At 43.8% G+C, this 14,238-nt stretch overlaps 1 protein-coding gene across 6 annotated transcripts in view; it reads left to right on the top strand.

Annotated features, from left to right (window-relative positions):
* The first annotated feature begins 1,518 nt into the window (after nt 1-1,518).
* The window catches only part of MAPK10 (mitogen-activated protein kinase 10), a 182,912-nt gene continuing 170,192 nt past the window's right edge, over nt 1,519-14,238 (top strand). For 4 of the 6 annotated variants that reach the window (XM_056856001.1, XM_056856000.1, XM_056856003.1 and 1 more), the window contains exon 1: nt 1,519-1,726. The gene's annotated coding sequence lies outside the window, so the exon portion shown is untranslated. The remainder of the gene's footprint in view (nt 1,727-14,238) is intronic. The other 2 variants (XM_056856002.1, XM_056856004.1) reach the window with 1 other exon arrangement.

Genomic DNA, 14,238 nt, shown 5'->3' with positions numbered 1-14,238 from the left:
CAGTGGCCTTGGCGAGGCCTCTGGAGACACTGCATGTTGCAAGGGGTCAGGTCCAACTGGAGTCCTTGAACTGGCAGGCTGCAGGCATGGTGAGTCATCTCCTGACTTTGGCTGATCCTCTATTCTGGCAGGCTGTAGGCCCTGTGGTTGTTCCTGTGGGACTTCTGCCTGAGGATGTCCCTCTGTTCTGGCTTCTATTTCCCCTTCGTCAGAGGAGGTCTCTGCAGGCTGACTCATGACAGGTTCTGACCCATGGCTGTTGCCACGTCCAGTTTGGCCCTCGGTGTTTCAGTTCGAAGCTTCAGGTACTTACTCTGATTAAGCACTTGGAATCTCCATATGAAACCTCCTTTCCAAGTGACTGGCTGCTGATAATGAAACCTGAAGAAAAAGAGTTCATACCTGATCTAGAGAAGGGGCGGGCATCTTTGATGTTTATTTGGTTCCTTAGCCAAATGTCTGCACAGACCTACTTTTTTTTATAGTGTGACTAATCTCATTTGGATAGTGTGACTAATCTCTTGTTTGTCTGTGATGGGAATGAAAGTAGCTTGTTGTCATGCTCAGGCTCTCCAAAACCAGAAGACTGTTGGTCATGTCCTGTGCATGAAGGAAAGAGAAAGAAGAAGAAGACTTGGTTTTTATGTACCGACTTTCTCTACCTTTTTAAGGAGGATCAAACCGGCTTACAATTGCCTTCCCTACCCCTCCCCATAACAGACACCTTGTGACATTGGTGGGGCTGAGAGAGTTCGGAGAGAGCTGTCACTGGCCCAAGGTCACCCAGCTGGCTTCATGTGGAGGAGTGGGGAAACCAACCTGGTCCATCAGATTAGAGTCCGGTCTGAAGCTCATGTGGAGAAGTGGGGAATCAAACCCAGTCTCAGACAAACAAAGATCCTGAAACCCATTTGGAATTGGGGTGATTTGGAATTGTCCTCCAAAGCTACTTTAAGCAGTGGTACCCATTTGAAAAGTAGCTCTGCCAACGTTTAATTTGTAAGTTTGTTGATCAGTGTCTGGTGCTCTGTCCGGTGACATCAGGGCCCTGCGGGATCTTAAAGGACAGCCGCGAATATCATCTTGCTGGCCTCCCTATCCCCCCTCCTTTTATATTATTTTATACTAACTGAGAGGTAACCTGCCGCCTATCTCTGGCAACATGAGGGTAATTTAGGCGCCATCTGCAGTTTTAAGTTTTAATTGGGATTTTACTGTTTTTAAATTTAGAACTTATGGTTAATTTTATTTTCGATTATATTGATGTATTTTGAATGATGTCACCCGCTCTGAGCCTGGCTTCGGCTGGGGAGGGCGGGTCATAAAAGAAAGAAAGAAACAAAGAAAGAAAGAAACAAAGAAAGAAAGAAAGAGAGTTTTATACCATACTTTTTTACTAATGCTATGATTATGATTTATGACTTGTTGGGGGTGGGTGGACTTTACTTTTTTTTTGCATGGCCATGCGGAGGGGCTTAAATCAACCTCTCTTGGTTTCTCAACTGTTTGGCAGGTGTGAAACTGGGGATCCAAATCCTCCCTGTACTGTCTTTTCTCTGAGCTCCAGATGAAGCGGAGACTTTGCAGACAAGAGAACCTAAGGAGGGAGAGCAGCTGGAGGAGCTGGCGCTCAGCTACAGAGCTTCAAGTCTTCCCATCCATAGGTGGCCAAGCACCAGCGTTTTAAAAGGTCTCTGTTTCCTTTTTCCTGCCTTTAGACCTCAAGGTATGCATATGTTGCCACAGGGATAGGCAACTTTCTGCCTACATTGCCTGCAACGGTACTGATACTTTTGTGTTCTATGTTGTGTTTGCCTTTTTCAATAGTACTCACATGAGACCTTTTGTGGCTTCTTCTCTGTTCCACTGTAGCTGTTTTCCCAGTTCTGGTACTGTGTGCTTTCAACACGTGCCTTCATGTTGGGCTCAGTGACAGGGCACTTGCTTTGCATGCAGAAGGCGCCAAGTTCAATCCTGCTGGTTACAGAATACACCGGCTGAGTCTGGGCTTTCCTCACCCTGGTTAGCAGTCAGTTGTGAGTTGTGGGCTCTCCTTCGTTCCTGCGAGCGTGGTGCCCAATTTGGGATGCAAGCACAGTGTGTGTGGGGAGGGAGCTGCAGCCTTCCTCCTAGGGTTGTCAGCTCTGAGTGGCAGCGCAAGGAACATAAAATGAAATAATGGCTGATGGCATGACGTTACTTCCAGGAAAACCCTAAGGTGACCAAAGAGTTTCCAGTGATTCCTAGCGTCACTTCCAGATTTCCCCCGAAGTGACGTCACGTTATAAGCTGCCAGCCACCTCCCTGTATCCCTGCCCCTACCCAGTTCCATAATTCCAAAACTCCATAACTCCAAAAGAGTAGGGTAGGAAATAGAGTTGCCAGGCCAAGCCTACTTCCTACCCTACTCTTTTGTCGACCAGCAATGCTTCCAGGGCCACTATTTGGCCTTTTGGGGAAACCAACATATATGCCAGGGAAAGGGAAAATGGCAAGGGGGTGGGGAAAGGCCGTTTCCATGTGCCCCATGGTTCCCATCCAAATAGGTCAGAACATTCAATGGAGCTGAGTAGACCCAACCTGTGTACTTCGTAATGTGCAAATTGGCCGTGATGTTTTCAAAGAATCTGAAGGGAAATTTGCCTAGTAAGTGGAATCTACCTGATACCATGGCCAGTGGATGTAGACAGTGACATTACTTGATATGAAAAATATCATATGCCCTGAGGATTTCTGCCACAATCAGATGTTTTATACTGGCATATGGCTTTCCTCTTCAGTTCAAGAAGATAAATGTGAGAGGTGCTATCTATACATCTTTTCATCCCTACCATTCCTCCAAGAAGCTCAGGGCAGTGTACACAATTCTCTCCCTCAATTTTCTCTTCACACCATCCATGTACAGTTGGTTAAACTGAGAGGATTGGCCCAACATCACCCAGTAACCTTCGTGGCTGAGAGGGGATGTGAATTCCAGGCTGGTCCAGTTTTAATCCAACCCTAACAACTACACTTGCGGTGTTTGCATGTGTGGTAGTAATGGTAACAGCACCTCCCCATGAGTTCCCAGAGCGAGATGAAGAACACTCGATTGAGTCACAACCGACTCATGGTGACCCTTTCCAGAGGGTGTTACAGGCAAAAGACGAGCAGAGGTGGTTTGCCATTTCCTTCCTCTGTATAGGAACCCCAGTCTTAATAACATAAGAAAAGCCAAGCTGGATCAGACCAAGGCCCATCAAGTCCATCAGTCTGTTCACACAGTGGCCAACCAGGTGCCTCTAGGATGCCCACAAACAAGACGACTGCAGCAGCATTATATAATAGGCATGCTCATCTGATCCAGGAGAGAACAGGTATGCATCATGACTAGTATCCATTTTGACTAATAGCCAGGAATACTCCTCTCCTCCATGAACATGTCTTAAGGCCTTCTTTGGTGGTCTTCCATCCACGTACTAACCGTGGCCTTCCCTTCCCCGAGTCCTACTGAAAGTAAGCCATACTCTCTATAAAACCTGGTTCGACGTTTGACTGCAAATTAACACGTGTCAAGTATGCCTCCTGGTTTGACTGCAGTTCAGATTAGTAGAGGCTAGGAAACTCATTTGAGCTTTCTGCTTCATGTACGTGTCACAGACTTGAAGTGCTGTCAGACCAGCTAAATGGGATGATGACAGGTCTGTGTTTCTGTTCTTTTTTTTCATGTTTCCCACCTCATTCAGGTATATAGCAGGATTTGAAGACGTGAAACTGCCTCAGACCATCAAGGTCAGTATTACCGATGTGGTCTCCAGGGCCTCAGGCCGAGGTCTTTCATATCACCTACTGCGACCTGACCCTTTTAACAGGAGATACTGGGGATTGAACCTGTGACCTTCTGAACACAAAGCAGAGGCTCTGAAACTGAGCCAAGGCCCTTTGTGGGGGATTTAGGTGGCCTTATTTTGACAGGAAGAGACTACATGCAAAGCTCCACCTTCAGTCTATTGATTTATGAACTTTCCTTTGTGGTAGATTTCACAAGGCTGCCATAAGCCACCACAGCCCCCCAACAATAATTCCCTTTGCTCCCCCCCACACACCAGCCAGACCCACCTCTAACATCCTATGAAAACAAATCATGTGACTTTCCTGGTTGAATGGCTGCCATGGTATCCAGGCCCTCCAGAATTTTGTCCCCCTGGTCCCATCTTCTCAGCATCCCTGAGGGAAGGGACAAAATTTTCTGGAGCACTAAACTGAGGAAAGGTATTGAGGGGAGGGGAATAATGAGGATCAGTTCCCTTCCTTTTACTAGGCACTGTGCTAAGGGATTAAATTTAAAGGCAGAAACGACATCACACCTTAACCAAAAGAAAAAGAGAAAAGACAAAAACAAAGAAATCTTATGAGGGTACAAGGAAATCCAGTCATGGGTACAGATGTACTGTCATGAAATTGTGCATGCAATTTATGAGTGGTACACTAATTAAATTGAATATGCTAATCTACAGTTTATTGTACTAGGCATGATTAATCTTATTCTTTTTTTTAAAAAAGCATGCAATATGAAGCTTTTGTTTGCTTGGTCTGAAGAACACTCCAAAAACAAAATCTGTTTAAAACGTTTAACCAGGACAAACCAAAATAATACTAAAGAGCAAGCAACAGTTCTCCAGAACTCATCAGTCTGGATGTTAAAACGCACACAAAGAAGCTCAATGGGACCATTAGATCCATGAAGCATCTTCTTTCTTTCTCAATCCACTTCTTTTATAAACATCCAGACTAATTAAGTGTACTGGAGAGCCCGATAGATAGATAGATAGATAGATAGATAGATAGATAGATAGATAGATAGATAGATAGATAGATATTTTTTTTACTACCCATGGAATATATATATTACTACCCGTGAAATTCCCCAACTATTTGTCACATTCTTCCACCAAGAAGCTCAAGGTGGTATACAATGTTCTCCCCTCTCTCATTTTAACTTCACAACTACCATGTGAGGCAGATGAGTCTGAGAGAGAGAATGAGTGGTCCAAGTTCACATAGAGTTTCATGGCTGAGCAGGGATTTGAACTCAGGTTTCTGTGATCCCAGTCCGACCACCAAACCACACTGTTTCCCACTTCCAAACTACACAGTGCACAATTGATTTCCTAAATTAAAAAAAACAAAACCTGTCAGGGCACCTGTTTCTGTGGAAGAAAAAAAACCCAGAGTGAAGTCATAGTAGATACTAGTAAGGCATGCTATATTGAAGTTAAGTTGGCTAGGTGGGATGTGCTATGACTGCAAAAATAAGTGGCCTCGAAACTAGAACTATCTGGTCTGGATCAAGCCATGACCAGTGGAAGAAAAAAGATACTTCTTAGTCAGTTAGCCACTAAGAAGTCAGCTTCACTGGAAAATTCCAAGTTTAAGTTGTAACTTTGCAGGCTTATCAGGGGGACTATAAATGTACTAGGGAAAGGTTACCACCGAGATTCTGCTTTTGCTATCTCCTTCAATTGTACAATAAAGAAGTCAACCGCTTTGGAAATTACTTTTTTTGTCTTTCGACATTTCCAATATCTGGAACATGAGAAGCAATAATGAAAACAAGACTGCCTCAGAGCATGCACAGAATATGTTTTCTGTGCCACTGAGTTTGAGTCCATACCTGTTTCCAGTGCTGGAGGTAGACCTGGATCATGTTGCAAGAGTTCCTCAGAACATGTGCAGAGGGCTTCCTTTAAACCAGGCAGCCTGTTTTAAATTCTCAGAGAAGTATACAGTGCAGGCTTTCTTGGCATTAGGTCTGAGAACCAGCATGTATTTTCAGATAAGGTATTACAATCATTAAATATTCATCTGAAGAAATAAGCCACAGGAGGGATGGAGAGAATAGGAAATGACCCCCAGTTCAAATCTCACAACAGCTACCATAGACTTTAAAGAGCAAGAAAGCATACTGGGGAGGGCCTTTTCCCAGTTAAGGCACAACTGTGCTAACTGCTCCCAAGTAATTGCTCTTAATTAACAATAAAAGAGGTGTCTGTCAGGATCAGGCCAAGTGCAACACTCTTTGTAGGAATCTCAGCAGTTACACGGCACTAGGAATTCCCCTGGAAGCCGGCCAGTTGTCCATTATCTGGATTGTGTGCTGCTCTTCTGGAAGGGGCTGTAGCTCAGTGGCAGAACTTTGCATGATGCGGAAAGTCCCTGGTTCAATCCCTGACTACTCCAGTTAAAGGAGAGCCATTGCCAGGCAGAGTAGACATCCCCCACTGGTGGCCAGGGGGGTCCTGGCAACCCTACCAGTGTAATGTATGCTTCATATGTTCTGCTCATACTTGCCGTGGAGAAGCTACTGGTTTTTCAGCCTCTGCATACCCTCTCAGTGATAATGATGCTGACCAGCCTTACAGGGCAGTTGCAAGAATGACTTAATTGAATACTTGAAATATACTATAAATACTAAGGCCATTTATGCTTGGTAGTCAGCAGCGCGTTCCAGGCTGAAGTGCCCTGCATATTTTTTTGAGTTTTTCACAAGGAACCGTCATTCAGGAAGTGACTGCGAAGCCGGCGCATACCTACTTCGCATTACTTAAGAGCCCCTCTAACGTGACCATTTGTATTTGCTCCGCTCCTGCACTGAAGCATTTACTGAAAGAACCATGAAAAATCACAAACGTGGCTTAGCTATTCAAACAACCATTGCCATGCCTCTGCAAATGAAGGAGCAGGCAAGTGGGGTGGGGGTGGGAATTCTCTTTTTGCGTTGGGACTGTGAATAAGCATTTTAAAGGTCACATTTAAAAAAAGAGCTTTGAGTGAGCATCAAAATTGACCCTGCATAAATGGCCTAAGTGTAAATATTATTATTGTTCTGCAGGAGCGAATTTGGAGACTTATAAAGCGAGTAATAATGACTTACGGTGTGAGTGGCAAAAATATATATCTGGGTTAGAGCAATAAGATACCTTGAAATGTCTCAGTCTGTAGGACTTCCAAGGACTTCTGATTGGCTACTATGGGGAAAACACATGGTCGCTTTAGCCTCCTTTATTCCCTGTTTCCGCCAGGATTCAGCCAGGATCAAACGCATGCATTTCGCAGAATGTGCGTTCGATCCTGGCTGAATCCTGGCGGAAACAGGGAATAAAGGAGGCTAAAGCGACCGTGTGTTTTCGCCCTATGAGAAACATGATGGTGGACTAGATGGACCATAAGAAACCTAAGAAGAGTCCTGCTGGATCAGACCAGTGGTCTATCTAGTTCAGCATCCTGTCTCACTAAGTGGCCAACCAGTTCCTCCAGACAATGGAGGCTGAGGCCTTCCCCTGAAGTTGCCTCCTGGCACTGGTATCCAGAGGCTGACTGCTTCTGAACGTGGAGGTTCCCTTTTGTCACTATGGCTAGTAGCCACTGATAAACCCATTCTCCATGAATCTGTCTAATCCCCTTTTAAAGCCATCTATGTCTGTGGCCATCACTACATCCTCTGGCAGCGATTTCCACATTTTACTCGCTTCTTGTGTAAAGAAGTATTTTCTTTTGTCTGTTGTGAATCTGCTGCCTCTAGGTGTGATCCAGCAGGGCTACTCTTAACATTGTTTCCCCTTTGGCATCTGTACAGCATTAAGATGGTACATCAAATTCGGAGATCTTTTACTAGCAGCCATGAATCCTCATATGCTTTAGTGAAAGTCACTTCAGAAATCATCTGCAGTAGGATACATGCTGACTAAATTGTAATGGCAGGCTGTGGGCTGATAAAAATAGTTTTTCCGGGGGTGTTGTGCGCTTGTGTGTGTGTGTTGCTGAGCTATGACAAGCTGCAGGCAAGGTAAAGAATGCTCGTCTGCAATTCATTTGTGAAATGGGAAAGGCTCGTTTTCAGTACGACTGCCTGACTGCGTGTAATTTGAAGTGCCTGCATACTTCTACGACAACAGAAGCTAGTCCCATAAAAGAGATCACTTTTCCCGCAGTCTAAAAAGATGGCTGGGATGCAAAGGGCAGTCAACAAAAGAGGAATAACAGCTTGTGCAGCTCTGTGCACGAGCGCCAAGCATTAGTGCACGAAACTGAGCCATATGTGAGGCAGTGGAACAATAACAAATGGGCACACAGAGACCACTGCGCGTGGAAGATCTTGTACATGTGGGCCAAAATCTCTGAGTAAGGTTTTTTTTATTTTTCCTCTCGCAAGGCTGTACCACAGGGAAAACAGTTCTCCCTTGAGTGGTAGCCAGGAAGCAGAATCAGTGTTTGGATCTCAACCAATGTTAGTTGAGTAGATTTACTTAGCCTTGAAGCTTAGGCTTCTTCACTAGAAGTTCTATAGATGCTTTTCGGCGGTGAGGATGCATCAAAGGTCTAGAAAGCTGCCAAAGGAGGATTCAAAATGGGAGAACTTGGCTGAATTTTTATTTTTAAATTTTTTTAAAAATATATAATAATAAATACAAAGAAAACAGAAAAAAGATACAAAGAATATATAGAATACAAAACATAAAATACATAAGATTATGAAAAAATTATCTGGTTTCAGTTCTACATTTTGTACTTCTCAGGCTTTGTATTTATGTGCTTAGTTGCTGTAGGTCCGTTCTTGTTATTCTCCTCCTCCCCAAGCTTTTTGATCTGCACTATTTTAAAACAGGAATCATAAGCCAATGGTTGAAGTACTTAATATTGACCTTAGAATATACTCAAAATATACTCAAAAGATGCCTCCTGTGGGGAGAGGAAGGCGATTGTAAGCCGCTTTGAGACTTCTGACAGTAGAGAAAAGCGGGGTATAAAAACCAGGGCCATTTATGCTTGGTAATTAGCAGCACGTTCCAGGCTGAATTGCCCCACATATTCTTTTTGAATTTTTCATGGTGAACCGTCGTTCAGGAAGTGACTGCAAAGCTGGTGCACACCTGCTTCGCATTACTTAAGAGCCCCTTTAACGCGACCTTTTGCGTTTGCTCCGCCCCCACGCCGAACAATCCCCTCAAGGAACCATGCAAAATGACAGCCGCTTGTTAGCTATGCAAACAGCGGTTGGCTAATGAAAGGAACAAAGGTGCAGGCGAGTGGGGGTGGGGGAGGTGGCATTCCTCCTTTTGCGTCGGGACCATGAATAGTCATTTTAAAGGTCGCATTTTTAAAAAGAGCGTTGAGCGAGCTTCACAATTGACTCTCCATAAATGGCCCAACTCTGCTTCTTTTTTCTTCAATGATGCTGGGTCTTGTTTGCCTGGAAGCTCTGCCTTTGGACATCACGGTAGTGGAGATGCCAAAACCAAGCCACGGGAACGTGCTTGGACTTTGTACATTCTCTGATCAAATAACAAATGACAGAAAGTTGAAGGATGCCAAGGCACAGGGAGCTGTAGTGGATGTGCCTGGTGTTTCTCTATCAGCCTCAGATCGTTTTTGGTCTGACACAGGGCAAGACGCATCTCTGTTTCGCATCCCGCCGTGAGGTAAGCAGAAGAGTCTGGTGATATTTTAATACAATTAAGTAGCTCATATAAAATTATTTAATATATATTTATGGCCTCATTACTCTCCAGGCACAGGTAATAAATGAACTCCAGTGTCTCATAAAATTCTTGGGTAAACGTGTGTTCTTTATGAGTAAAAGAGTTTGAGAGACTTCAGTGTTACTCATGGGGGGGGGCAAGCATTTTTTTTACTTTAGAATTACTTCCTTTGGCAGCTCATAAACTAAAAGAACAATCAGGTGATCGCTAGGACCAGAATTTTGTTAAGTAAAAAGGTGAAGAGAGGAAACAGTGCCGACTCCTTGCTTTCATGAAGCAACCCCACGGCCTGCCACACCACCACCTCTGCCGCTCTCTTCCCCAGGTTTTGCAACCATTAATTCCTCCGTATCAAGCAGGTGCTTTACATCGCCACTTACTAAATGCCATTGTGTTTTGGTATGCAGTGATGTAAGGAGGAACATATTCGAAATGCACGAGCAACCAAAATGATCAGGGGACTAGAGCAACTGAGGAGCGGTTAAAACGCTTAGGGCTGTTTAGCGTGGAAAGAAGGCGGTTAAGGGGAGACATGATAGAGGTCTATAAAATTATGCCTGGTATGGAGAGAGTGGACAGGGAGAAGCTTTTCTTTCTCTCTCTCATAATACTAGAACGCGGGGTCATCTGCTGAAGCTGGAGGGTGAGAGATTCAAAACAGATGAAGTATTTCTTCACATAAACGCATGGTTAAATTGTGGAACTCCCTGCCCCAGGATGTGGTGATGGCTGCCAACTTGAAAGGTTTTAAGAGGGGAGTGGACATGTTCATGGAGGAGACGGCTATCCATGGCCACTAGTAAAAATGGTTACTAGTCATGATGCATACCTATTCTCTTCAGGATCAGAGGAGCATGGCTATTATATTAGGTGCTTTGAAGGACATGCTGCTGCAATTGTCTTGTTTGTGGGCTTCCTAGAGGCACCTGGTTGGCTACTGTGTAAACAAACTGCTGGATTTGATGGACCTTGGTCTGATCTGGCATAGCCTTTCTTATGTTATACACATGTCATGCTTAAAAATATTATGACAGTGAAAAGGGGCCTTGAAAAAAGCACCCCAGTTAAAACTCCCCATAGTGTTTATTGTGTGAAATACACATAGCGAGGGCACCTTCATGCCTGCTACACCTCTTCCTTCCTCTCTCCTTGCCAGTTACACACTTCATGTCTCTTTTCCTCCCAAGTCTGCTCAGTCTACATTTCAATTCTGGTCAACAGAGTTGCTTATGCAGGTTCAAAGTACCACCAGTATCCACCCACCCCGGTCAAGTCACAGCTGACTAATGGCAACCCCGACGGTTTTCAAGTAAAAAAGATGAAGAGTTGGTTTTTATATGCTGCTTTTCTCTACCTTTTAAGGAGAATAAACCTGTCTTATAATCTCCTTCCCTTCCTCTCCTCGCAAGAGACACCTTGTGAGGTAGGTGAGGCTGAGAGAGCTCTAAGAGAACTGACTAACCCAAGGTCACCCAGCAGGCTTCATGTGTAGGAGTGGAGAAACCAACCCTGTTCACCAGATTAGAGTCCACTGTTCTTAACCACTACACCACGCTGGCTCTCTTAACTTGATTTTTCTGTTTCAAATAGTATATGTTTATATTTTGTAAGCTGCCTTGGGCATTGTGGAAAGGCAGGATATAAATATTTTAAATAAATATACTGTCTGCTAGTGACTGCCCAAAAAGGTCATTGACCCTTTTCAAACCTACCTTGGCTCACCAGGTAGCTGCCATAAGCAGAGGTGTGTCTTGGCATACACAGACCTCTACCTTATAGTTAGGGTTGTCAGCTCTGGGTTGGGAAATACCAGGAGAGTTTGGGGGTGGAGCCTGGGGAGGGGAGGGTTTGGAAACTGGAGGGACCTCTTCATGGTCTAATACCATAATCCACCCTCTAAAGCAGCCATTTTCTCCAGGGGAACTGATCTTGGTTGCCTGGAGATCAACTGTAATAGCGGGAGATCTCCAGTCGCCACCTGGAGTTTGGCAACCCTATCTATAAATTTAGTGCTAAATTTAGGAACCAGTGTACTTAGAACCAAGGTGGTGTGGAAGTGCTACAAATCTTCCTCCAGCCACAATGGTTAGGGTCAAATGGCGTGTTACATCGAATTTATATGTAATCCCATCAAATATTTAATAATAGTACCACTCTAGGGCGATTCAGAAAATCATTCTGTTTAAAAAGTAATTAATCAGTCAAGAATAAATACCATCCCAAGCTATGTTCCCACATTAAAAATGGAGAATCTCTACTGCATATCTAATGATGATTCCATCACAAGAATCTGTTACATAATTTGCATTTTTTATTTACAGTCACATAGTGGAAAAGACAAGTTAAAAGGTAGAATACATGAGAACCTTAAAAACAACAGGTTATTACAGGTGAATTTTTCTTTACAATCCCCGATAAGTCTCCCTCCCCAGGTGCTCTTTTTGGAGGGTGAGAAGACAAGAGTGACTGGAAAAGACAATCATGCTGGGAAAAGTTGAAGGCAGCAGGAAAAGAGGAAGACCCAACAAGAGATGGATTGACTCTGTAATGGAAGCCATGGCCCTCAATTTGCAAGACCTGAACAAGGCTGTTAAAGATAGGATGTTTTTGGAGGTCATTGATTCATAGGGTCACCATGAATCGGAAGCATCTTGACGGCACTTAACACACACACACAACTCTGCCCATGATGGCACTATGAGTCTGTTAAAGAGATAAATAATCTATGCTAATTGATTTTCTGTATGCTCTATTAATGTGTGTCAAACTGCTACAATTAGAGAACACTACTTCATGTCATTTATAGCGCTAATCCTCAGGAAATCTAATGGCCATTTGTGCATATACCGTAACACTACTGTACTTTATGTCCATTCTACACTCTTCAGAATAAGACTGGCTCTAGTTTACAGCCCCTATATGCCAATCGTTTCAATTGACATATAATGTCTGTATGAAAGAATGATGAGGGTTTGGAAACAATGTTCAGAAATGTGCCCTGAGGCTGAAAACAGTTAGTCTACCTGCACTCAATGATGCTCAGCATAGAGAGATTAATGAATGACGGCTCTTTCGGATGGTTTAATGGGTGTTCGGCCTATTTCAGCTGCCATCTTTAAAGGTTGCATTTGTTAGTGAGGCCTTTAAGCCTATTCTCATATTAACGAGGACTTTATGATGGCTAGTAGAGTCTATCATGCAAAAAGCTTTCCATCCATTTTGAGATTGCAAATGTATCACTACAAAATAGTGATGCCAACTGGCCATTTTGTCACAGCCTTTTGTAACTTCAACTTCCTCCTCATGTAACTCAAAACAGAAGTTGTGGTTTTAAAGGGGATGGACGTGATCAAGGATGTGGCTTGATCAATACTCTAAGACAGAGCGCTGCATACCTGCAAATCATGTTGGATTGCTGCTAGCTCACATTTAGGCTTGCCACTTGCCTGTCTGTAGTGGCCAAATCCCTTCTTTTGCCCCCAACCCCCCCATTCTCAGGTTAAGGAGAAGGGAAAATGGGGGTAGGAATAGTGACAATAGTGATGCTCTAGGAATTTCCCCAATCTTGTAGAGATTCCTAGAGCATCATTTGGAAGTGATGTCACATTTCCAGCACTCCGCCTGGAAGTGACATCATTTCCAGGGAACACTCTCGGAATACCTATGATCTCTATGGCTTTTACCATGAGTGTCCCCTGAAAGTGATGTCACTTCTGGATGGAGGGATGGAGAATGTGATATCAGTTTCAAGTGATGCTTTAGGAATCCCTACAGTCTCTGTGGTCTTTACAATAATGATTGGGGAAATTCCTAGAGCATCATATGTTAACACCCTTCCCTGAAATTCCAACCTCCCCAGGCAGCACCCCAAAAATACCCTGGCATTTGCTGGTGCAGAGCTGGCACCCCATGACCATATTGATAGCAGAATCAACATGGGAGAAAGATTTATTGCCGCATGAAAACATTCATGACTGTACTTTCCTAATAACTTTCAGCTTGATAGGTATTTGTTTGTGCCATTCAGCATCTAAGTAGCCATTTGGAAAAGGCTTAGATTTGGAACAAAGGAGAAAATGTCACCCCAGGAAAAAATGGGCCTCCAGAAGAAGAGTGGGTTGGGAGGACTGAGATGAAAAGGTCAGAGGACGAAGAGGGCTATGAAAGGATTTTTGAAGAGGTTCACAGGCTGTGAACATGCCAGTACATATTTAGGAATTTTATGTAAAATGAAAGAAATACGTAGTAGAGAATGAATCTTAAATTAACTCGTGCTCTCAGCCCTAACTTAAAGTCTTAGTGATTATTGCTGCAGGGAGAAAAAAAGAAGACTTGATTTGGAGAAAGGCTGGCTGGTAGTTTCCCCAGACAGTGTAGGCATGCTAAAGTGGAAGCTGCCTCCTTTTGTTAGCAACCAAATCTTTGATGCTACACAGAAGATACTTTAGTTTTTGATAAAGTCAGAAAATTTAATCAAACACTGATGTTTTAGGGAAAGCATAGGAAGTGGTCTGATGAACAGAGGATATTCAGACTCAGCTCCCATATTTTTTCCCTCTCTCTTCTAAATTAAAAACACACGAAGCTGCCTTCTACTGAACCAGACCCTTGGTCCATCAAAGTCAGTATTGTCTGCTCAAACCAGCAGCGGCTCTCCAGGATCTCCGCCAGAGGTCTTTCACATCACCTACTTGCCTAGTCCCTTTAACTGGAGATGCCG

The sequence above is a fragment of the Euleptes europaea genome, chromosome 9 (genome assembly GCF_029931775.1).
Source record: "Euleptes europaea isolate rEulEur1 chromosome 9, rEulEur1.hap1, whole genome shotgun sequence".
In the NCBI taxonomy this organism is placed as follows: domain Eukaryota; kingdom Metazoa; phylum Chordata; class Lepidosauria; order Squamata; family Sphaerodactylidae; genus Euleptes; species Euleptes europaea.
This window is presented reverse-complemented; position numbering and strand designations above follow the sequence as displayed.